A 25,474-nucleotide genomic window follows, 5' to 3' on the forward strand; every position below is an offset into this window, starting at 1 on the left:
TTCAGTTGGCTCGGTCTGCTCAGTTTAAATACCTTTGGGTTATCGGCATGGTGCATGGGGAACCCTGTTGTGCTCGGGGTCCTTCCTTATTACAGGTGAAACAGAGCTCTGCCTATTGCTAAGGTCGCTTGACACTTCCCATTACAGGACAGCCTTTTCAGGGGCTTATAAATGCCAATCCAGACCTGTTTGAGCTGAGGTGTCCCATGCCGGCTCTCTGCTGCCTTGTGCTGTATATTTTTCAACTATTTCTTGGAATGAAGTCTGGGGGGAAAAATGTGTTCCCCTCCTCCCCATGTTAAAAAATCATACTACCTTTTCAAATGGGAGCACCACCATGGTTTGCAATGCGTTGGAACAGTTTTCTTCGTGTAAAATTGCCTTTTATTATCACTGAGACAGAAACCACACTGTTGAATTCCTGGGAAACTTGCACTTTGCCCATGCTCAGTAGAGACCGCTGGAACATGCCCGGTCTCCTAAGATTGCATCTGGACCAGGTGTGCTCCAGTCTATGGCTATACACACTGACCGGGACGTTTACTGGCTTCCAGCTGCCAGGAGAAGGAAATGTTCTCCTGTTTTGTCAGTGCTGCATTCCCAGCTGCCTCGTCCCTCCCTTCCCACAGCGCCAGCACCAGCACAGTTATGAGAAGGACGAAGCAGCCCAAAAGCTGGAACACAGAGAAGTAAGGAGCCCAGCCTCTGGATGCTGGCAGGATGCGAGACAGGCTTACTGATAGTGGGGAGACTGGGGTTAAGGTCACAAGCAGCTGAAATAGCTTTGTGGTGGGGTTTGGGACAAGGACAGGTGAGAACGGAGGGTCTGTGACAACTGGAGCTCACTTCCACAAAATCTCGCTTCCCGCCTAGGATTTGCTGAGTGTCTCCATTCCTCTGCAGTGAAACTCGCTGCCAAGTTTGTGTCTCATCTGCTTCTAGGAGCTGATACATCCGGAGAATATCAGATACCTCGCTTTCGGTTGCTCTTGTAGCTCAAGTGGCAGAGGGCTGTGCTGCAGGTGCAGAGTCTAACCGCTGAAGGAGCATGTGCAGCTTGAACAAAATATTTTCATTCCCTCTTTGCGCCATCTGAATGAAAGCAAAGCAATGGGAATGAAGGACTGGGCTTCCACTTTGCCTTGAGTGGCAGTCTAGTCCAATGGTTAGGTCATTCTTGTGGGAGCTGTGGGCAGTAGTGTAACTAGGGCAGTGTGAGAGGGGCAATAGCTTCAGGGCTGTATGAGGGGTGCCAGAATCCACCCCGTTCCCCCTTGGAGTCTTTGCCATGGCAGGAGCGGTGCTGCGCTCACTGGTATATCAGGGGTGGAGGGGGAGTGAGGCAAGTAAAAGGGTGCTGCCCCATCTGGGGAGGTTTTGTCCCAGTAGACAGCTCTGCGCCCAGTACTGTATGGGTAGGGAGAACCAGTGGGGCACCAGGAGTGGCCATAGGGCTGCTGTTGCTGCTAGAGGTGACACTGCTGCAGGAGCTGCAGCAGCAGTAGCGGCTGCCTTCAGTGTGCAGAGAAATGGGGCAGGTAAAGCTTCCTTTCCCTTCCTCCCTCTCCCTTTCCCCCCCCAGGCACTGAATGAGTTTGCTATGCCTCTGGCTATGGGATCTATTCCCCTCAGGCAGATGAAAGGTTGAACCTGCATCTCCTTGTGTTTTATGGAAGCCCTTAGTGCTGTCTGTTGCCTGCCCTTAGTTGGGAGCCAGTAGCAAAGGAAAGGGTGTCTTGGTAGTCCAGTCCAGACCCACTCTTCCCACACCTCTATATGCATTATCCACAAAAGACTGTGGGAAGAAAGGGTGCACAGGTGGAGAAGATAGGAGAGAATGATGATAAGCCAACCAGAACCTCTAACTCAGTCACTTCCTGAATTTCTGGAGGCCCAAGGTCAGATCTGCACCCTTTGAGTAAGACTTGTCCCTACAATTGTGCATGTAGATGGCTTTCAAACTTGGGAGGGGGAATTTGTTTTCTGGATCAGCCTCACGCAGGTCAAGAGGAATAGTCCTGAGAGGGCAACGACTCTCACGGGATTGCCACTGCGGTGAACTGGACTCTGCAGTCTAGTGGCCCTGATCCACTATCACAGGGCATGCAGCCCACTGGGGACAGCCTGTGTTTTACTGCGACCAGTGCTGTAAGAACAGATGCAGAGCCACCCTTGCCATGCACAGCACTGGGGCCATTGTGCTGACGCCCAAAGACCCTATGAGTCAAATCCTTAGCACTGCAACCAGTGACTCTGCATCAGTTTATACCTGCTGAGGGGACCGAGTCCTTAAAATTGCTTATTTCTTGCATAGATGTGGCCAAAGAGAGGGTTTTCTGCTTCCTGGTAAAAGCATGCGCTGCAAAGTTGTGGAGGTGGTGGGGTGTGCTGGGGAAATCATGCGCTGCAAAGCTGCATGTGTCTGTGTGTGTGTGTGTGTGTATCTGGATGGTGTCTCAGCAATAATGCATTTTTCCACCAGAACCACCTTGGCTTCTTGCCCAAGTAATTAAGTCAAAACGAATAAGCAGCACGTGTCTTGACTGTGCCGCGTGGCTTCCTATTGTACGCATTATAATAGAGCTTCTCAGGGCATGCAGGTTAATTAACATCTTTTAGGAACCTGAATAATAGATAATGGTGCATGGGGCTTTAACGTGTTGGGCTGTAATCAGTTTATTAAGAGACAGATGAAGACAACGCGGTTGGATCTTATTCTTTCTGACTAAAGGCCTGGCAGTTAAATTTGCATAGTTTTTACTTGAAACTCATCAAATTGAATCTCTTCAGAGACCCACCAAGACCCATTTCCTACAGGCCTGTGGTTGCAGTCATTTGTTTTTTGCTGTATTAGGGAAAGGAGTGCAGCTGCCTCTAATCCTTCACTGGCTCTTAACCAGTCACCGTTAAACCTGTACAGTTTCCCTTCGGCTCAACTCATGTTCCTGTGTACACCCAAGTCACAATAATTATTGGCACATGACAGTTTGGAAGATATTAATGGCAACCACTCATCAATTTGCAATGCTCGGAGCTGTCCATGAGACAGGGAAAACGGAGGGGAGCCGAGGTAAGCAGCTGGACTTTTCTGCTGAGCTTTTAATGTCAAGCGTGGGATGACTGCTTGATTCTGTGATTACATATATCAGCCTTTGTCCATCTTCTGAGCAGAATCCAGCAGTCCCAGAGGACAGTCTAATACTGATCAGCGAATTTCTCCTTCTCCCATCTCTGGGATGTTTGTATAAATCGGAGCGTTGCTCAATGAAATACAATAAACAGAGCGTCATAACTAAGCAGACATCTCATCTTATTACCGACCCATCTCCTCAACACTGCCTAGCTCGAGGTCTGATTAAAGTACAGCTATGAATTGGTACATTGTTACATCACAGTCGGTCCGATGAATAGTAGCTTCGCTCTGCACAGAAGCTAAGAAAAATTCTGGTAACTGAGGGATGAACTTAGTTCCTTGAAAGCAGGGACTCACTGTATGCAAAGTGTGGAGCTGAGCATTTGCATCCATGAAAAAATTGTTTTAATCTTTCTTGGCTCTGAGATTCCCCGCCATAAGGAAAACCCAAGACAAAGAAAAAAGACCTGTTTAAATCGGAGAGCAAAACGGTCATGTTTCCATGAAAGCATGAGCACGGGGCAACTATGATGTTGTATCTGCTAATGCTCCTATGATTTTGTTATACTCTAAGGGTTGGCATGTCAGCCTCACTCACGAATGTCACCAGCCACAATCTTCTGACTACAGGTCCTCCAGTCCAAGCCTCTTGAAAGGAGGGTCTGCAGTGCAGTGCCTGGACAGCATGGACCTCAGTGTGGACTGACTGTCCTGTTCTTGTGGCCTGCCCTGAGCTCTGTGTTGCTGTGACTGGAGCAACCAGCACCCACGTTTATTTAGTTGACAGCTTGCCTAGCTATCTCTACACTACATAGGTGACATCCTCAATGGTGTGCCCCCTTTTGTTGCAAGGCTGTTTGCAGACATTAAAAAAACAAGCAAAAAATTTGCTTTCCTGGAAGCAGCAGCACATTACTAAAACCCAGCTCTGCAGCATCTGTGAAGATCAGGTGCTTCAGTGGTGCTTTTTGGCACTTCGGTCAGCTATTAGATTTGGCATTTCATTCAACTATTGATTCAATCGCTGTTAGAATAGATAAAAGTGCCACAAAAGCCCCACTAAAATGCCCGATCTTTACAGGCGGTGCAGAGCCAGGTTGCTTCTTCTGGGTGCACAGTGTGGGGACCTGCCAAATTTAAAGTGTCTTTTTTTTGGTAACATCTGCAAGCAGCCTAATTGTGGCTGCCCTGATAGTACTGTGTGTGTGTGAGCATTCACGGGGGATCCAGTAACACTAGTGAAATCTTAAAATCATAGAAAATGTGGGCTGGAAGGGACCTCAGGAGGTCACATCTAGTCTAACCCCCTGCTCAGAGCAGGACCATCCCCAACTAGATCATCCCAGGCAAGGCTTTATCTATCCGGGTCTTAAAAACCACCTCTCTAGGCAACCCATTCCAGTGCTTCACCACCTTCCTAGTGAGAGAGTTTTTCTTAACATCCAACTTAAACTTCCCTTGCTGCAACTTGAGCCCATTGCTCCTTGTTCTGTCATCTGCCACCACAGAGAACAGTCCAGCTCCATCCTTGGTTGAACCCCCCTGCAGGTAGTTAAAGGCTGCTATCAAATCCCGACTTGGTCTTCTCTTCTGCAAACTAAATAAGCCCAGTTCCCTCAGCCTCTCCTCAGAAGTCATGTCTCCCAGCCCCCTCACCATTGTCATTGCCCTCCAGTGGACTCTCTCCGAGTTGTCCAAATGTGACAGTCCATACCGAGGTTCTTACAGGTAATAGAAAAACCCATTCCCCATGTCAGGAAAGGTAGCTGAAGGCTTTTAAGACTTTTGTTAGTTATCCAGCACAGGTCAGTTTTGTTTCAACCACGTGGATCTAGAGCAGTGATTCTCAACCAGGGTGCTGGGGAGTGCTGGAGTGTGCTGTAAGAGCCTTTCAAGGGCACCATGCACTCATAGCCCTGTTTGGCTTGCAAACACCTGCACACAATTCACAAGATGAACTCAGAGATTTCAAATGGGAATCCAGTGTCAAATGTTCTCTCCTGCTCCGGGCTTTCTGAGTTCTTTGCAACAGAAAAAAAAATTGCTCTAGTGTTTCTCTGTAGTTAAAAAATGAGTGAAAGCTAAGAGCTGCCGTTTTGGGGGCTTGAGGCCAAAAATAGGTTGAGAACCACTGATCTAGAGCCTCTCAGGATGTCATACTCTCTCAGCAGCCTGACGGCCCAGCCTGCTGCTCACACGTTAGACAGCAGCCTGTCAGCCTTTGCTTGAAATCCTGTAGCACGCTGGTATTATCAGAATGCAGCAGCCTCTTTTCTGGAAGGGCTTTACTGAGATGAGTGAAAGTGAGATGCCTGGGTCATGACAGTGGGATGAAACAGGAGCTTTTATCCCAAAAAGACAGAAGAAGAGTGAGAGAGAGCATGGGCGGAGGATGAAGGAACTGTGCATGAGACTGTAGGCACAGCCTCAGCAGAACAGCTCCTTCTTATTCATGTATGGAAGAAAATCCGCAGAGCATATCAGAGAACAGGAAGAGATCATACAAGGTATGATGAGGGCAGTAATACAGCCCTTGGCCCCTCTGCATTGGTGACATAACCACAGACCCGAAACTCCAGCGTATTCTGCCACAGCACGTTCCTGGGACACGTTTTAGTGACCTCAAGGATGCTATGCACGTGTCAGTTCAGACCCTTGGGACAGAACTGTTTGAGGCCCACAAAAGGAGCCTCTGTCCCTACATAGCAATCTGCGATCCTGGACCCGTGAGATGCTGAGCACCTTTGGTGTTGGAGACCTCAGCTTAGCACCACGCAGGATCTGACTCCTTAGTTAAGCAAAAAATCTGACCTCTAAGAACTTAATACCAGCAAGTTAATGAGTAGTTAGTCAGCTAATGGCTCGTGACAAAGCCAAGGGCAGTTACTACTCTGACAACCGGACATTAATGGCTGCGGCGACAAATTGCCCTGAGATTACTGAGACTCTAAAGCTAGGCATGTTTATGCAGAATTGAGTAGCAGTCCATCCAAGTGGATGAGGTGGTTTTGTAACATTATAGGCCTGATTTACAAAATTAGGCATGCCCCCATGTGCATGTGAATATTTAGGAGGTGCCGAATCCTGGTTGTTGGGCATGTGTATTAGGCATGCCATCGCACTTGTTAATGTGTATATAATTTGTCTGTTTTGTGACCTTTTCCCTGAGTCAGCGTACAGTGAGGTTTATAGTCATTATACTCTGCAGTTCTCTGAAGAGGTGGGTCTGGATCAAAACCCTATATCTTACCACCCCTGTACATAACAATTGGCATGCTATGTTAGACTCAAGGTCTCTGTAGCCCAGGGTCCTGTCTCTGGTAGTGGTCAGCCATCCAGTGTCCTAGGAAGGCATGAGAACTGCAACAGCACATGCTGATCTCTAGGGCAGAGATTGGCTTAACCCCCAAAGCATGAGGTTTGCGATCCTTTCCAAATATTTTATTACCATTTGATCCTGACATTTGTGGATGCTCTTGTTATCTGTGTAAACAACCAGCCCCTTTTAAAATCATGGTGACTTCCACAGTCAAATTAGACATTGCATGGAAAAGTCTCCACTCCCCACCAGTTTTGAATTTCCCACTTTTTAGGTTCATTGCCTGTCCCCTGGTCTTGGGACATGAGAGAACTCCCACTCTGACTTTTCCATGCCTCTGAGGAATGCTTCCAGATTAAAGCGTTGCCTGTTTGGTCCCCCTCTCTGCTTCTCCAGCACCTCAATGAATAGGGCTGTAGGGGGTTTCATAACAAAGACATACACAGTGCTGCACTAGTAGTCGGGTTCTGCATCACTGCACAAATTTTGGGCTCAGGAGCTGAAATGTGCAATGTTAAAGCCCTGCAATGACGTTTCTAATGCCAGGATCATTGCTGTTGTGCAGAGGAGTAAACTGAGGCAGACAGCCGTTAAGTGCGTTGTTCCAGAGTCAGGAGCTGAAAACAGCTGCTAGCAGAGAGGGGACCCGACTCTGAGTCCATTGTTCCATCTCTTAAACATCTCCCTACGTGGAAATGTGGTGGTCCATAACATGCCACGCTTACAGAGCGTGCTCCACTCCGGGAGACTGCCCGGCCCAGTTGCTCCTGCATTCTGCATTCGTTCCTGTAACACTTTATCTTTCCTTACTGCCATGAATAAAGGAAGACTGGGGAAGAACTTGAAATCCCTCTGCTCTCAAAGACTAGACAAGGGCCAGCCTACAGGCTAGAACCTAGGGCAAACAACTCTTCGACAACTCTAAACCATCGGGTCTTGTTCACCTGGGCTAATTTCTTCTGTCACGTTCTGTCTATAGATTACTCGCTAGCCAGGAGCAAGCTGCCGAAATGCTGATAGTGAATGGTGCAGGTCAGCTGTGACCTCTAATTCCAGCGCTGGGAATATTTGAGATCTTTGTACCCAACCTTAACTGCTCTTCTGATGCAAAAAAGGGAACTGTATATCTTGGAGTGGAGTTGCTGTGGGCTGTGACATCACAGGGCTCTGATTTGGAGCTGGGATGACACATGCTAAGCTTGCTCAAGCCTCTTATGTAGATGTGGTTGAGAACTTCTCTCAGTCCTGAGAAATGTATTCATTAGCAAGAGTGGTGGATTTAAGAGACAGCAGATGTAATTTGGGACACACATGTCCCATATACATCTGTTGCATATGTATACTTTTCCTGTTTAATCTTTGCAAGCAGAGTGGATGCAAATCGTATCTTGCCTGAGCTACCGAATCGAGATCCAAAGACTTCCTGGGGGAAGGGAAGGAGGATGGTGTGAAAACTGAGGTTGTGTCAAATCCTGCAGAGAAATGCAGTTAGTTGTGAAACATGCAGTAAGGCAGAGAATGATTTAAATCCTTTCATAGGACCCTTCAGAGGACATCTGAGACCTGTATGTGCCAGGCAGCCACTGGGCTGTTGGCTGGAAGTGAGGAGCTAGCTGATACCCCCTAAGACAGCTTTGTGAATCTAGCCCTGCATTTCCTTTGCTTTCCCTATGTTCACTCAAACCCAAAGTGTCTCTCTCTTTCAGGGTTGAATTATATCATTCATTGGCTACAAAACAACCTTTTTTTATTCTACTGAAAATAACCAAAAGCATAACATTCAGTTTAATCCAAACCGTTTATCTATCTATTTTTCTTTGGTGGCTGAACCCAAAATAAATAAATCAATACAACCCCACAGGCCCAGAGGCTGTCATCTTTAGCAACCCTCTCCTAATAGTGTGACCCATGCCAGTTATGAACATTCAGGCTAAAATTCACATCACGTCAATGTGTTTGCATCGCAAAGCAGTGGTGATTTAAGTGCAGGAGGTCAAATGCTGCAGAGATGAGCCTGGTATAAATGTCATGTTAGACAGATGGGAGGTTTGCTGAGACGGTAAATTCTAATCTCCCTTGCAAAACCCCCCACCGAGGGCAGTGACAGCTTCCTGTGTGGGAGCAGCTGCAGACTCCATCGCAGAGTACGGAAAGGTTTGAGATCAGGCAACTCATCAGTGTTGCCCAGGACAGTCAATTTATGGGTTTCAAGCATGGCAGCATGTGAGTCTCTCCCCCAGGCCGCTGCAGAAGGGTGGCGCCGGAAAGGCAGCCTAAGGAGGATGCTTTCTGGGGCAACGGGTCATTACGTACAAAGGATGTCTAATACTGCTTTCTGCCCTTTTTACTCTGACCATGGTCTCCCCACAGTGCTGAATGCATTTGCTGGCTCCACCTCTCTCCTCCCTGACCCCTCTCCCTTTCTGTGGTTTTCCCTGTAACTGGTGCTGTCCAAACAAAACCGCAGCCAAAAGATGGGAAACCTCAGTCACAACAACAAAAAAGGCCCCATGCTACCAAAGCATCTGGAGGCCATCTCTCTGTGCACAAAGGAAGACAGGGGCACAGGCAGCTCCAGCAAGTCCAGTCTTTCCAAAAATGTAACATGTTGGAGGCGGCCAAACTGGCTCATGAGCTACATGCGGCTTCCCAGGAAAAGCGGGGAGGCACAGACAGTGTTGGGGCTGCCGAATGGGAAGCACGGAGGGTGTTGGTTCTGATCGGCTCTTGACTGTACGAAAGCTTTGGTTGACAGCTTCTACAGGCAGGAAGTGTGGCCACCTCCGTATCACACAGTCATAGTTTCAAAGTTGGTCGGGTCGGAAGGGTCCTGAGCAGATCATCAAGTCCGACCCCCTGCCATGGCAGGAAAGAGGGCCGGGATCAAATGACTGATACCTAACCTGAATCTACTCTTAGTCAATTTATGGCTGTTATTCCTTGTTACTCCCAGTAGTGGTTGGGGGAACAGGGACTCTCCCATAGCCTGCTGGTCTCCCTTGGCCAGTTTGTAGACTGCCACCCGATCCCCTCTCAGCCTTCTCTTGTGGAGGCTGAACAGGTTCAGGTCCCGTAGCCTCTGCTCATAGGGCCTGCCCTGCTGTCCCCAGATCATGCGAGTGGCCCTCCTCTGGACCCTCTCCATGTTGTCCACATCCCTCCTGAAGTGCGGCGCCCAGAACTGGACGCAGTACTCCAGCTGTGGCCTGACCAGTGTTGCATAGAGGGGGAGGATCACCTCCTTGGACCTGCTCGTGATGCATCTGTGGATGCATGACAAGTTACGCTCAGTCCAAAAGTCCATAAGAATATCTGCTCCATCCCCTTCACTTGCCACGACACGCTAACAATCCTTTCTCAATTAATCCTTTGCATCTCTTGTCCACTTTTGGGAGCAAGGCTAGCTTCTTTCTGTTTCTAGCATGATAGGGACCCAATTTTTGGATGCCCCCCAGGCTCTGATGTCACTACACTATGGTAAATGAAGAAGAGTGTGGAGGAACATGTGAGAGCATGGCAGCGTGCTCTGCTCTGAGAGGCCTAAGGAAATGCTCAGAGGTAGCAAGCCTGACTTGGAAACTGCTCCCCTCTTTCTGGGTGAAAATCCTATGCCCAAGGGAGGACTTGTCAATTGCTTTATGTCATTCCAGCGGTGACATAAAGATCCGACTCCCGCTGAAGTCCGTCAGATTTTTGGCACTTCCATTGGAGCTCAGTAGGGCTCATACAGCGTGCAGGAGAATCCCAGAGCTGTAGCACACTTCACAATCACACATCCCTTTAGAAATCCTGTGGCAGACCACGAGATCAGTTTATTGAATCTGAAGGGCCTTTCACTTCTCATCAGCACCCACGACACCAGTCCGGAGAAAATGATCAGCTCCGTCAAGCCTCCCCCGCTCCAACCCCTTTTGAATAACACGCTGCTAGCCCTCAGTGACAGGTGATGAATCTCCCACTGTGCTCAATTTGATGTCCTCCGCACTGCTCTTATCCTTATCAAACACATTAAACTTTCTCAGTGGATATTTTTTGTTATTACTTTTAGAGCTCTTCCAAATGCTGGGATTCGTGAAAGGCCTGTAGAGGTTTGTGGAAGTTAGGTTCCCGAACAACACACACCTGATGTGAATGCATCCAGATGACAAAAGTTCCTGGCCTGTGAAGGAAACTGGGTGTCAGGAGCTGGGAATTTGAAATGTTAATCTGCTTTAGGAAGAGGCCCCTGCAGCATCTCCCAGCTTGCTTTGACTCTGCCCGCCCCTCCATGGTCTGCCCTCCACCTGTCTGAACCACCCACACAATCCTTTCTCAGAGAGGATGAGAATGTGTATCCCGGCGCTCAAGGCAAACCAAACCTTTTTGCATAATTCCTCACATAATAACGTAAGCTGAGAAGCAGAGGCAAGGGAAAAGATAAGGAGACAAACACAAACCTCTGAAGTTAAGTGCTCAGTGCCTGGCATAGCAAAATAGAGCCCCAGATGGATAACGCTGCTTGTAATTGTGTGCAGGGCACCCGCAGTCTATCACAATTAACCCTCTATAAACATTCAAGATGAGGTAAGTAGATGAGAGTCTTTCTTGACCTGTGCTTCTTGGTTACAGTAGGCCTTGTCTTCATTACTTAAAGCCATTAGGAATCAGGCTTTTTCATCTGTCATTAGTGGTCTTGTTACCAAAGAGTTTAAAAACAAGCACTTTGCAAACACACTGATTCCCTTCCATCTTGAACAAAGAGCAGCAGGTCAACATAAATCCAGTCAGATCTTTTCAGTCGCTACCAGGATGCTTGGACCTGATTCTCCAGGCATATAGTTCCTTTTACCTGTCGCATTGTGGCCAGGATGGTGTGTGCAGGCCAAGTGGCTTCATATTGTGGTTGAGAGTGACTTTTAGTGAATGACTAGCATTGCAATGGTAGTGTAAGAGTGATGTTGTAGCCATGATGGTCCATAAATTATGCGAGAGGAATAATTTATTAACTATGCCAATTTATGAGGCACCTGGAGGCCTCTTTGTTGGAGCTCCATTTAGCTAAGCATCTTAAAAACAAATAATAATAATAATAAACCTCTAACCTAAAGACCTTAACATCTGAATGAACATGACAGACAAAGGATGGAAATGGAAGAAGAGAGACAAAGAGGTGAAGTGTTTTGGGGCAACTCGCATAGCAAGGCAGGGGCAGAAGCAGAATCGAGATCTCTCCTGAGTTTTAGACCAGCATCCCATCCCTTGGACCGCCCTAGCTTGCATCCCAGAGAGCTCATACTCCTTATGATCCTCATGCTTGAAGAACTAGCAAGTTACTTCATTAGGTAATGACATTTCAGAGGCCACCGTACCATAGACTGATGGATCACCTGGTGGTGTGTCATTCATGTGTGATTTGTCAGCGTATATACACACACACACACACACACACAAACACACACTTTACTGTGACACCAAGACACGTTTTGTTGACTATTGTGCCTCCCTGAAGGGAAAATCCGACCCGTTGCCTCGTGCGTCCATGTTCCACTTATAGTGCAGGAGACCAGACACGCTTGCCTGAGACATGCCCAGTGCAGTCACTGAAACTAAGAGGTTGGCAACTGGCCCTCTTGTACCCAAGCTGGGAGCTGAGAAGCTAGCCGCCAGAACACAGCAAACCTGTCCTTCTTTGTCTCGGGGGCCTTTTGGTTTTGATGCGTTATGCATATGCCAAGAGTTGAGCTGCTTTCATCCTCATTATCCCTGTTACTGCTGAAGGCCCACAGGCATTTTACCTTGCTGAGCGTGGTGGAAGAGAATTGAACCAGAGCTGAGGTTCAGATGCTGACGTTCTGTCCGCTGTCTCCTTTTGCTAAATGTGGCAGTTGCTGCACATGCTTCGTAACAAGCAGTCTGCAGTAACCAGGATCAGCATTTGCAAGCACTCCCAAGGCTAAATTAATTGCACTTTTTGTGCCCTTTTCTCTTCTTACTGACATTTTAGAATGAAGGAAGGGACCCACATAAACAGGATGGGAGACCTGTAAGTACCCACAGGGTTATTATCATTTTGCAAAATGTTCCAATCGACACAAAACATTTTCAGAATTTAACACAACGGTTCCCAATGTTTTTAGGCTCAAGGCACCGCTCATTACACTCGGGCACCCCTTGGAAAATGCCAGTTCTTGGTTTCCCCATTCATTTTTTTTTTTTTTAGTATGGAAAAATAATAGACCTTTGGTTTTGGGAGGGTTGGGGCGGGGGGGCAGGGGGGTTTGCTGCAAAGAATTCTGAACGATCACAACAGGTCGAAATGCTTTTAACATTATGGCTTCCTATTTGAAATCTCGTGGTATATCTTGTGAATTGTGTTTGTGCACCTAACTGCACTAACGTTATGTGGCATCCTGCAACACTCTTGAAAGGATCTCAAGGCTCCCCTGGGTGCTGTGGCAGCCTGGTTGAGAATCACTGCTTTAAACACAGGCTATTAAGAGAAATCGTGGTTTCTACTCTGAATGGGCCATATCTTGCGTCTATTCTCCCTGCTCTCAACAAGCTTACAGTTCGAAATAAGTTAGGCAGGTAGGACTGAAACTAGACAAATACACAGTTACCTGACTACATTGTTCTTGCTCATATCGTGAAAAATATTCCATATTCTGTAAAAAGAATTCTGCATTGGAGTAGGAGACTCAAGTCCATGTGGCTTAATAAGGGGTGTCCCCCCCCGCCCATCTCCATTTGACAGGATACTTTGTGAATAGTAATTCATTAACTATACATTTTGCCGTAATGGTGGCAGGTGTCTGGCTACATAGACTACAGGTCTGATCCAATACCGCAAATTGTATGTTCCCAAACTGTGCATTATGCAACACACCTCAATTAACATTGAAACTAGCTACTAAACCCCCACTGCCACCTGGATAATGGTCATTCACAGAGGAAGAAATCTTTCCTTTTTCCTAAGTGGCAAAATGTAATAATTTGCCCAAAGGCTTCCATTATTTTGCTGCAGATGATACAATACATCATTCAAAATCTAGGTAATTTTCTTTGAAAGCCTATTCCCAATTATAATCTCATCCTCTATCTCAAGAAAAATGTGTGTTGCCTTTCTGCGGTTTCCTGATGCGTCAGCCCAGCTTGCCTGACAGTACTCATAGCGATTGCATTAGGTGCAAGAACTTCTGATTTGGTTTTTTGGGGGTGGTTTCCTTCCATGTCCATTTAGTGGGTGGAAAACATCAGCGCTCCAAGAGACAATTTAAAGTTTAACTGATAGGTTAAAAATGTTCTGACATGCTTTCTGTCAGAAACCACAGGTTTCATATTGTAACATTTGACAGGAACAGATTGATTTGTATCAATATTTTCAACAGGGAGTTGACAAAATATTCATTTTGATATGGTCAGCTTGTCTGAATCTGTTATAATGATGAGTTGAAACAGTCGAGCCTGAATTGAACATTTTGATTGTATTAAAACGCAACAAGGTCAGGATGAAGTATTTTGGGAATGGTCTATTTTCCAAAAATGTCATGAGTTTTGGCTTTTTGTCTCCGTTCAGGACTAAACACAATTTTGAAATCTCAGTGTTTCCTGTGAGGACAGAGATCCTGTTGTTTGATTAGCTCTAATTGCCGGCCCACTTGTCTTGCTCACCTCAAAGAAGCTATTATCTTTGAAGCTGAGGGTTGTATACTCTGCTCTCTGTACTGTTATATGCGCCATATGCTGATGACCTACAGTTGTGTCTGTGCATGTATATGGAAAATTAAGTCCATTTTCATGACCAGAATAAAGAGTACCTTTTTGAGCTCTTGGGTATAGTGGGTTGGGTGCAACCACTGAAGAGAAACTGAGGGCAGTGGAAGTAAGAACAAGCCTGCTCAAGAGCTGCCGTTGTGTTGCAAAGGGAAGCATCAGCAGAATAAAAACCAGACATATAGTCCTTTGCCCTCCTAGTGATTAGGTTTACACCTGTGACTTGGCATTGTTGCCTCTACTAAGTAGGCAGGTACATGCCTTGCAAAACAGAAATAATAAGGACATAATGGCAAACTATTGCTTTGTAGATCTTGGTACTCTTAAATCTATGCAGTGTAAGTCCAGGGTCAAAACCCTTAGGGAGAGCATAAAACAGCAGGATAAAAGCAAAGCCATACCATTCACCTAGACATGTCCATTGCATTGCTGATACTGTACAAACAGTTTTGTTTTACAGATTTCATATATTCTTCTCTAGAACGTGCATTCGGCAGCAAGTGACACAGTGTCCTGAGGAAGCGTACCACGTATAACATGTTTGCTGTTTTGCTCTCTGGTCACCATTTAATACCTTTGATTCTAACCAGGAAGCTAGCAAATTAGCCAGCCCCATATCCTTTAATATTTAGTGGTGTTAAAGAATCACCAACATTATGTTGAGTGTACCTAGAAGTTTATAAGGACTGATATAACTTGATGTGTTTGCTGCTTCCTTACTGATACTTGTTATCTGGGGCATTTTGTGATTACACTCTTGCCTTAGGTCTATGCCCAGTCTCTTTATCTGTTCTTCACCAACAAATGCAAACATTATTTATAAAACTCCACAGAGAAGTACAATCGAGCAGGTGATTCCATGATGCGATACTAAACTTTAAATTTGTTAAAAAATAGGACCTGTCAGTTAATTGGAAAAGGTAGAGCATCTTTCTCATGCTGAAATAATGTAAATGGGAAAGGCAGTTTCTCGGTACGTTCTCAGTAGTTTAATTTGGTGGCGTACTGGTAAAATCATAGAGTCAGAGGACTGAAAGGGATTGTAAGGGTCATCTGCTCTGATCCACTGAACAAATGTAGGGATGCTACTCTTAAATCATCCCTGTCCAATGCTTATCCAGCATCCTCTTGACAACCCTCTAAGAAGGCAATTTGACCACTTCGTATTTCATAGACATTAGGGCTGGAAAGGACCTCGCAAGATCATCAGGTCCAGCCCCCTGCCCCAGGGGCAGGAAATCAGCTGGGGTCAAAGGATCCCAGCAAAATAGGCATCTAAGTGTTTCTTGAAAGTGTCCTTGGGCAGTCTATTCCACTAGCTCAGGGAACTGCCATTTCTTCTCCAGAAAAGACCAAGGCTGATAGAAAGTAGAGGAGAAGTCATCAAAGAACTTGTAACTTATCTATTGTCAGGACAGGTGTGTCACATCATACCTGCACCATGGAAAGAGCTATGTCACATCCATTGATCTTACATTCACTGCTTTTATCTGCTATAAGCATATGCAATGTCTGGAAATGTAAAGGGGCATTATGTCAGGTTGCTACTACATGCGTGGCCTTTGGGGACTCCGGGAGCTCAAGCTCATAGGTGGTGTCAGTTTGGTCCTGGCACAATCTTTTCTGTGCATGCTGCAGAATCACTTGTTGTAACCTTCCCCCACGCTAGCAGAGAAGGCGTTTGTGCTGATGAGCTAGCAAACCATCTGAGCAACTGCAGCTTCACGCAGCCGACGCTTGGTCCTGGAGCAGAATTCCCAGGCAGTCGTCAGGATCTGTAAAATGGTGCAACTGCATCATCTGGGTAGAAGTGGAGAGGCGGTCATCAGAGGGTTTGTTGGTTGCGTCAAAGGAAAGGGTGATGTTACCTCACTATGACTATGAGAAGTATCACCATTGCTCAGACCAAAACCAAAGTGTTACCATAAACATTGTTGAAATTGGGGAACTGCATAAACAGAGACTCTCCGCCCATCATGAGGCCTCCTGGTCGCCAATCCTGCTAAAATAATTTTCTGGTTTTAGCTGGTAGTCATCATACTGACATGGAAATGATGGGTGCCTGTAGATGTGTGGGGAGGCCGCTCTGATGCACTGTAATTACAGTGCGTTGGAGCAGATTTGATTAATTGCGTTTTAATTAGTGTGCTCTGGCAGCCTCCACGTCCCATGTATTCATTGTCCCCAAGCTTCAAAATGGTGACGAGGGCACGTTAACAAAAGTGGTCAAAGGAACTTTAAAGTGCCCCTGCCACCATTTTGAAGTGCAGGATGCTGAGTACATGAGATTCTGGGGTCACTTTAATTAGAGCAGGTCTTGGGATTGCTCTAATTAAAGCACCCCTCCTCCCCCCTCCTGGAGCACGTGTAAAGATGCCTGATGTCCTCAACTTTTGTGCGTAAAACAGATTTGGGATTCATGTGGGAAAGAGGCAAGGAAAACCCAGGATGTTGGAGGAGATGGGGCACATTTGAGTCAGTACTAATCATGGTTTTCAATGATGTGCTGCAGGAAGTAGGATCAAGTACTGGGAAAAGGCTGCCATTGGATCCTTATTAATCCAATACTGCAGCCTAGCCCTGGAGAGGTCTGTGCAGCCTTGGACATGAGACAGCCCTGATGGCTTCTCCCCTTACCAAGACCCCTTTGGACACAGTGGTCCCAAGTCCCAGTGAGGTCTGTTTGAGCTTTGGGTGAAGGGGAGGATGAGTTTTGAGTGCATCTGATCAGAGCTGTTGAAAATGAAACCCAGAGGAAAGTTTGTGCTGTGATAAAAACACAGGCAGAACCATTATTGAGAATCTGTAATGGCTCATGCCTTTTAGGCCTGTGCCATGGGAGGGTATTGCTGGTGCTTTCCCCCTTTTCCAAAAACTTTTCCAGTGCACATGATCCCTCACCCATCAACCTACCCCAATAGCAGGAAGGCTGAAATAAATGCTCTGATGGCCAAAATAAAATACAACTTGCATTGAGTCCCAATGAGATTTTAATAACTAATCAAGGCTGGAATCCGAACAGGTGATTAAAATGGCCTTGCTGGTTCGCCATATTGAGTTCTGGCAGAGAGCCTGTCCTGGGAAATGTAATTACTGTCCTAAAGAATACAACAAATTGTGCCAAAAATAACACTAGTAGATCATCCTCCAAAAGGATACTTGCCGAAGCATGTGGCAGTAACTATTTTTTTAGCCAACTGCAATCCTGCAGAGGTGGATCATTGTTAGAGCTGTGGAAGAAGATTAAAATACAATCTTGTGAAGATTGTTGAGATTTTAAGTTCTGGCTTTTTTCCCGAATTTGTACAAAATCTGAAAATTTTGTACAAAATGTGTACAAAATCTGACATCAACACTTGTACAAAACCTGACAAATATCATGCCGAGGTCAATCAACATGGTTTTGCTCTCAATGTTTCTTTGTATACCTAAGAAAAAAAAATCAACTTTCAAAATGAAAAGGTGTTTTCAAGCAAAACCATCAACTGATTTCATTCTGACCAGGAAGTTTCAACACTATCAAAAATTTGTTTTCCTCCAAAATTAAATTTCGGGCAAGTAAGCCTGGTTTCATGAGACATTTCCCTCAAGTATAGTGCCTTCCAATGGAGAGCAATTTCAGTGGAGGTTTTCTAGCCAAGTCTACTTCTCTTGACTTACAAGAGAAGAGACCATTTCAGTCAACCATGGTCTAGTTTCTCAAAAATACAGGAAAATTTCGAAGCTGCTGTAAAAGAAGCTGGCTTCTCATTGGCTGGTACTGAATCTTTAAATCATCTCAACAATATGCTGCAACTGTCAGCCCCTGATTGTATTGAAAGTATTTAAAGTTGTGCTCAGGTAAGGGCTTGAGAACTTGGTCCTTTATAGTGTTATGAAGAAGTACGACAGATAGTAACATACTGCAGCTGCTGGAAGTTCACGATGTGATCTCTTGGTTTCCACTTACTCTGTGTAAGTCGATCCCTGACCATGAGCTGCTTATTCTCCTGTATCTCTACATACATTACTTTAGCGCATTGTTTAAATTAAATTGTGTATTGCCACATATCTACTCATTGATGGTTATCCGCTCTCCCTATTACATTACAGTAATTCAAGATCACATGTCTCTGCAGGTAACGTTAGGCAAAATAAGATTATGCTATCGTTATCATTTAAGTTCTTGTAAGTTTAAAGGGAAAAGAGGGCAACGATAAGATCTTAGGATATTTCCAGACTGTGTCTTTTTTCGGTGCATTTAATGTACGTGCACAACTATTTTTTTTAAGAATGAAAAAAAGGTGCCTTTTGGTAGTAGGGTTGATGGTAGCATGGTAGACTGAATTACCCGGTCGGGACTATGAAATGACTATGCCAGTTGCTTGGAGGTTAGTGCAAGGGTTGGTGCAGAGAAGGGGACACAGCAGAGTTTGATGCTGTGCTCCTCAAGTGGTAAGCTACATCACATGGCCTCTCTCGCACATTTGAAATGACCACAAGCCCTATTCCTACCCTCCTATATATGTAGTATGACACTTCTGCACATAGTCAGAAGCACTGAATAGGGATAGAAAGCTATAGGAAGACACCAAAGGAAGACAGCCAGTGCAATGTTTGCTTATCACTCAAAATATGCATCTTCCTCTTTGGCTACAGCATTCCCTCACGGTTACATCCCTCTCCTTTTCTCGGACTAAAGCAATTTTGCTTTGTCCAGGTCTTTGAGCCCTGAGGCCCAGCCTGCCAAAAGCCTTGACCAAAGCACAACATAAATCCATTCACCAGCTCATCAGCGAAGATGCAGCGAGCAGCTGTTGCTTAGACAGCAATGCCAGTCTCTGGAAATTGGATTTTGATTGGCTGATCAGATTGCTGTAATAGAAACCCATGAGCAATGTTGTGTAAGTTTAACATAAAAGAAATCGTGCATGGTGTCAAGATAATGATCTGATGTACTAAGATGAGCAGTCCTGCCTTCACCTCTCCATTCACACTGCTAGGCCAGAGCAGTTACCTTCTGTATTTTATAGGTGAATTTAGTGATGTTTGCCAGAAGAAACTGGCTGCTTCATTTAGCCTCAGACCAGGCAGTGGCTGGGTGACACCCCATCATGCTAATCAACCCCTGTTCCCATGATCAGCATACTTCACATTGGAGTGGAAAGTGATGTGGGAATTTTTGTATTGCTATGTTCTTGCTTTGAAAGGATTAACATCTTTCCAGAGACAAAACAAGGGAAATGAGGATGGACTGGAGTTGTCCTTTCAAACGTGTGGGTGCACTTGGCAACTCCAGCACCTTGGCACTGAAGCCTTCACACGAACAGTGGGCCCACACTCATGCTGTTCCCCATGTGCTTGTTTTAAGGATAACCAAACTCCTCCTGTCCCCAGGGCTACCGTTCTAACAGCCCCTGACTACATTACGTTCACTGATAGACAAAGGTAATCCCGTCCCTGAGTCCTAGAGGCAAGGAGAGGTAGGGGGTACCAAGACACCGCACAACAGAAGCTGCTGGGTCTGGGATGGTTACCAATTATCTGTGCCAACCACTCAGAAAGGGGCTGTGCTTTTCTTCCCAGAGCAGGTTTAATCTCTGCTAGTATTGGCTACATCTTGCACTGCAGGGAAGGCAAAATTAAAAGCCAAAACTTTGTTGTTCTGTTTTCTCATATGGCAACATCAGCAGAAAAAGTGTGACAGTAATAACACTTAGCACTTAGCAGACCTGATCCAAAGCCCATTGAAATCGATGGGAGTTCTTCCACTGAGCTCAGCAGGCTTTGGTTCAAGTCCTTACCAGTTCCTCTTTCATTTGTTAAAAAAGGGAGGGATGGCCAAGTGTTCAGGGTTGCTAGCCTGAGACTTAGGAGGCTCAGCTTCAAGTCCTTTCTCTGCCCCACTTACCTGTGTGACGTGGAGTAAGCCACTTAGTCTCCGCATCAGTTCCTCGTCTGTGCAATGGACTTAAGAGCACTGCTGTACCTTGCTGAAATATCGTGAAGCTAAACAGGCTAGAGACTCTGAGGTGCTCGGTCCTTCGGTAACAAGGACCACCTTAGTGCAGCAAAATTGTGAAACTAAACACACTTTCCAAGTAAGTATTTACTTTTAATGAAGCTCTGCCTGAGATGTGCCTCTCAACAAGCCGTAGCTGAAGGGTGGGATGTGGTATATGTCAAAGTCACCCAAAGTGAGGGGTGAACTATTAATATTCATGTAAGAGCCTCAGGCTGCTGAGTGATTCCTTCCTGCAGAGCAAATAGGTTTTCCTGCAGTCTCCATTTCATGGTTCTTTTTTTTTTTTTTCTTAGTAAAACTGAGAGGTCACTTGAGTCTGAGAGGTAAAACTGAGTCTGTGTGGAGCTAAAATGAGCAGCATCCCACAAAATGAGGTACCTTTCAGAGGTCGGGTGATAGGTGCCAATGGATGAACTGAGATTGGTTGAGATTAAAGAATCCGCCTATCGTCATGCAGGAAATCAGTGGAAAAGCTCAGAACAAAATCCTGCAGTCCTCATACTTTGCCTTCTCTCTAGCTGCACATCAAGTTTAGTTGTGGCACCCTAATGATCCCGCCCTAACCTACCCCATGAAAAAACCCTATGGAGTTGTCAGATACTATACCGAAACTCTGCCTTGCTTTGTTGACCTCAAACAGCAGTAAAGATTTATTTTTTTTAATGGATGGGATTGGAAGATAGTAGAATGAATGCAGCACAAACGCATATTATTCAGCCCTTTAAGTATACTTGACATTTAAGAGTCCTTATCTTTCACTGTGTATTTAGTGGTTTGTTCCAACAGTAATTAGCATAGAGATGTTTGCTTGAAATGTGGAAACCTCCCACTCAGTCCCAGGTCTGTGATTAACATATTGTCTGCCAGTCCTTGTGCTTCGCAGGGTGATCTGCCATGGGATGTGTGTCGCAGTTAACTGCATTTTGAGGCCAACACCTTCTTAACATTTCTGAAGTGGCTGCTGCTGGAAACATAGTCAGGGACAAATTCCAGGGCAGGATATGAGCCCTCAGACTAAAGGAAACAGCAGTAAATCTCTTCTGGTATAATGTAAAATGGACAGAGGGGCTAATTTGGATCAGTGGTCCACAGCACATATACTTTCCCGGATGGTGTCCATAAATCACAGCAATAAATGAAAACATTATAGTACAGTATAATGGAAATGGGTCATTATACAGTGAGAGAAGCTACACATTAAAGGACTAAACAGTGCATAGGTCTGCAGATAGAGGATGTGCAAAGAAAGCTTGCACGGCACAAGGCAATTTTGTGGTCTCTCCAAAAGTCTTGCAGGTTACTTACTCAGACAGCATCTGTCAATAGTAGGAGATGGGGGTGGCAGAATTGATGTGGCTTAAAAAGGAAAACAGTGCTTCAACAATGCCACCTCATTCTTAATCCTTCACGAGTGTTTGCTGCTTCAGTTAAATTTGCAGAGACTGATGGAGTTTGCTACAGGATTAGTATCTACTATGAATCACACCAAGGCCTGATTAACATAAACAACTTCCTGCTAATACTTACCATAACTGATAATAGAAATGTAGCAGCCTCTCCATTGCTTTGAAGAGTGTTTGAATTCTAATCAGGAAGAATATTTAGGACTCAAGGAATAGCTGATTCCCAATGCCAGCTGCAGTGTGTTAGGTTAGTTCACATGTTTTGAACTTGGATGTCCAGGGGATATATAGGTTGGGTTATTTCCCCCACCTTTTCCACCCTAGAGCATTTATTTTTTCATGGCTGTAATCGGCAAAACTGCTTTAGCTCATAGCCAAGGCAGTGAACAGAAAGGCCACTACAAGCAACATAGTAGTACATGCCTCTTGCCTGGGTCTTCATTACTTCAGATTGTATCAGAGATCACAGCAAGACCGACAAATTTAGGCTTCTCTGAGCTCTGTGAAATGTAATTACTATCACAGCAGTGAATTCAGGGCCAGATGCCGGTCCAGCTCCCACACAGGGATTCAATCCTTTGTGTGTGCAAATAATACTGCATGTGCTTCTGAATTTCCTGAGACACCAAGTTGATGTCATATGTCGATCTCTTCTTATGTAGCCCTGGTAGTGCTGGAAATAGGCATTTGCTGAAAAAAATAAATTTAAGGCTTCGTAACAATTGAAGACTCATGACAGTTCACCAGGCAAAGTAACTGCTTACAAAGATCCCATTTCACCCCTGCATCAACAGACGTCTCCCTCCGATCTTTCTAAATCCTTTTGAAAATCAGAATTTAAAGGAATACTTATAATCTGGGTAAATGCCTAAAATTCCCCCTACCTTACATTTCCAGCCACCTGTTTGGGGATTTACCTTTGGATTCACACTGTCTTTCAGACTGTGCTGTAAAGAACTTGAGACCCCCGCCTTTTTGATGCAACATGCTTCAGAGCCGCCTGCCTGAGTACCCTCCGTAGCTCTGGGGGACTCATGTTATCAGTAAACTCTACTCCTAGCACAGTATGTATTGTTGCTGCCACCTACTGAATAATCAAAAGCTCCATCAGCCTCCCAAGGTGAAATAAATACAAACATCAGGGCTTATTAAATAAAAGGGGAAACAAAGCTGTATTGTGGGATCACTTGGCGACTCCAAACAATAATGAGTAGAATTCATTAAAGAAGCTTTATGGAACTGTAGTTAATGGGTGTGCTTTCCTTTTCACTCCCATGCTGGAAAGTAAGTTAGCAAATTTCTGTCTAGCTTTGGATATGAATTATGTTATAGGGTGGTTGGGAAGCATCACCCTATGGCAGGCATCTGATCTGTGCAAGCTGAGACCTTGTCTCGTTGGCTGAATCCAAAGGAGAGCAAGCCCCAAATCCCTGAGCAAGCTTCACAGCCATAAGTGAGGCCCCAGGGATGTGCATTCAACAGGCTTTGAGAAGAAGATTTGTGTCATGATGGTTTGGAGGCAAAGAGGGGGCCAGAATGACATTTGGTAATGACCACAAAAGCAGGGACTTTGGGAAAGACTCTGCCCCTGCAACTAGACTATAAGCACCATGTTTATAATACTGCATCCTCATCCTTTCTCCTCCCCACCCTCACCTGCTCATGGGTTTCACTCTCTTGCTGTGGTTTACAGTCATGATTGCCGCAAGTTCTTTGGTGCAGCGACTCTGCCCTACCTAACTGTGCAGCACCTGGTACAAAGGAGCCCCAGTGGGCACAGCTAGTGGCAACTGCCAACAAAATAATTGATAGCAGTCATACATTTTCTGTGAGAGTGGGTCAACAGAGGAACGCTTTAACTTTCCAGCTGCAGCCAGAGAGCCAGCACTTTAGGACATGGGCTCAAACAGGTACTTCCACTTGAGTTTGAAGGCACGTGGATACCAGCATCAGGGCAAACATTTTCAGAGGCAATGAGGACAAAAATCTTGAGTGCTTTTTCTCTGATCTGTGTATGTCCCTTCTTACCATGGTACCAGAACACATCCCAGTCTTTTATGCACACAAGCCCCGTGAGAGGTAAAGTAGAGTCCGCCCCAGGGAACTGAAAGCACAAAGAAGTTAAGGGATTTGCCCAAGGTCACAGGAAGTCTGAGTCTTGAGCCTGGTCTACATGTCACTCAGTCTGGTGAGGGACAGCAGCTGCCTTGTCCATGAAAGCACATGCCCATCCATGCACTCTGGTGGCTTTGCTTTGCCACCAAAGCATGAAGTACATCCTGGGAAGGCAGCAGTTGCTAAAGCCATCACAAGATGAACTACAGCCTTACTCTGAGGGGCACAGGTGGTCTAACTCTGCTGGCAAAAAGGAGGGTCCTGAAAGCACTGAACAGCTTTGAGGGTACACACACTCCAAAGTTTGCTAGAAGAGCTCTTTGGTGTATGCAAGACCTCTAGCTGTCCACACTTCTCACCTCAGGACCAACCACCTCACCAGCCATAGCTGCAGAAATACATAGGACACCCTGGGCTGAACTTTTCTGAAAACGTGGCCCTGATCCTGAATAGTGATGGCATAGGTTTCTGGCTCTGATCTCCCCCCCAGCCCTCCTCAGTCCTATACTCTGCAGCAGTCTGCAACAGCCATTGCCAGCCAGGTGTAATCATAATTGATTGTCTATGCATGTGAAACAATGCAGATTAAAAAATAATAAAAAATGCACCCTGCTTCCCCACCCCTGCTCATTTGATACACGCGCATGGCTGGAATTGCTTTGATCCCCGTCAGAACAGAGGCTAAACATTAAAGTGAATCATCCCAACATAGCTCCTCATTAATTAACAGCTGCAGGCACTTTGAAACATCTGTCAGGGTTGCTTTACCATTCCCTTTGCTTCTATGGTTGCACTGAAGAAGCTGAACAAATCAAAACCAGCCATCACCTTAGCTACATTTCCATCTTGAGCATAAACAACGAGGGTAAAGAGAGGCAATAGCGATGGTAGCATGGAACGCAGCCTGGCTGGGAACAGTAACCGGGAAGCGAAGAGTTGGGAAGTCCTACCATAACTTTGGAACTGCATCCTGGTGGCAGCTTCTTGGGACCAGAGAAAATGGTCGTGGGAGCCAGGATACCTTTAAACACATCACACACCACCTTTCAAGAAGGCTGGGGTCTATTGTGACTAGCAGGTCTTTTGCCACAGAAGGAAGTCATCCAGTCTGGTGGCATCTCTTCTGCTACTCTCATACTCTCCCCATGCACTGTCAGGGACAAGATCATCAGCTGGTGGAAATCCCAGGAGCAATGCTGAAGTCAAAGGTACTGTACTAGTAGACTAAGGATCTGTGCTTTGGGGATCGCTCCAAAACTGCCTGAGGGTAATTAACCCACGTGCAGGAGGATTTGGGACTTTTAAGCCATACAAACCTTCCGGGGGCTTGCAGCTGCTGCAGTGCGGCTGTGTCTCTTTAAGGGCACATGACAATGTGTTAAATATATCCCAGTAATCCGTTCACACAGGCTCAGTCCTATCCCATCCACTCCAGCAGCAGGAAATGTGGGACAAACAGGGCTTTGAGATTATCTGGGGCTCTCCATATGCAGCTAGTCCCCTTTTGGCTTTTTGGAGCAGCTTGCTCAAATGCTATGCAGGAACCAGCAATGTTGGGCTGGCTGGGAAGCTCACCCCAGCCTCTGAAAATCAATGTCTGCATGGAAGCACATATATATGTGAACCCACAAACATGCATGCACCCAGCCGCTCCCTGCCAGTGAACTATTTGTTCAGACTCAGTCTTGGGAACTACGAATTGTAATATTCCCAAATCTGAAAATTTAGGGGGGTTTGACTCCTTTTCC

General features: G+C 45.7%; 1 protein-coding gene across 1 annotated transcript in view; it reads left to right on the forward strand.

The window, feature by feature from the left end:
* The window catches only part of SLCO3A1 (solute carrier organic anion transporter family member 3A1), a 209,739-nt gene that overhangs the window by 129,176 nt on the left and 55,089 nt on the right, over positions 1-25,474 (forward strand). The window lies entirely within an intron of this gene.

The sequence above is a fragment of the Alligator sinensis genome, unplaced genomic scaffold (genome assembly GCF_000455745.1).
Source record: "Alligator sinensis unplaced genomic scaffold, ASM45574v1 scaffold857_2, whole genome shotgun sequence".
Taxonomy (NCBI): domain Eukaryota; kingdom Metazoa; phylum Chordata; order Crocodylia; family Alligatoridae; genus Alligator; species Alligator sinensis.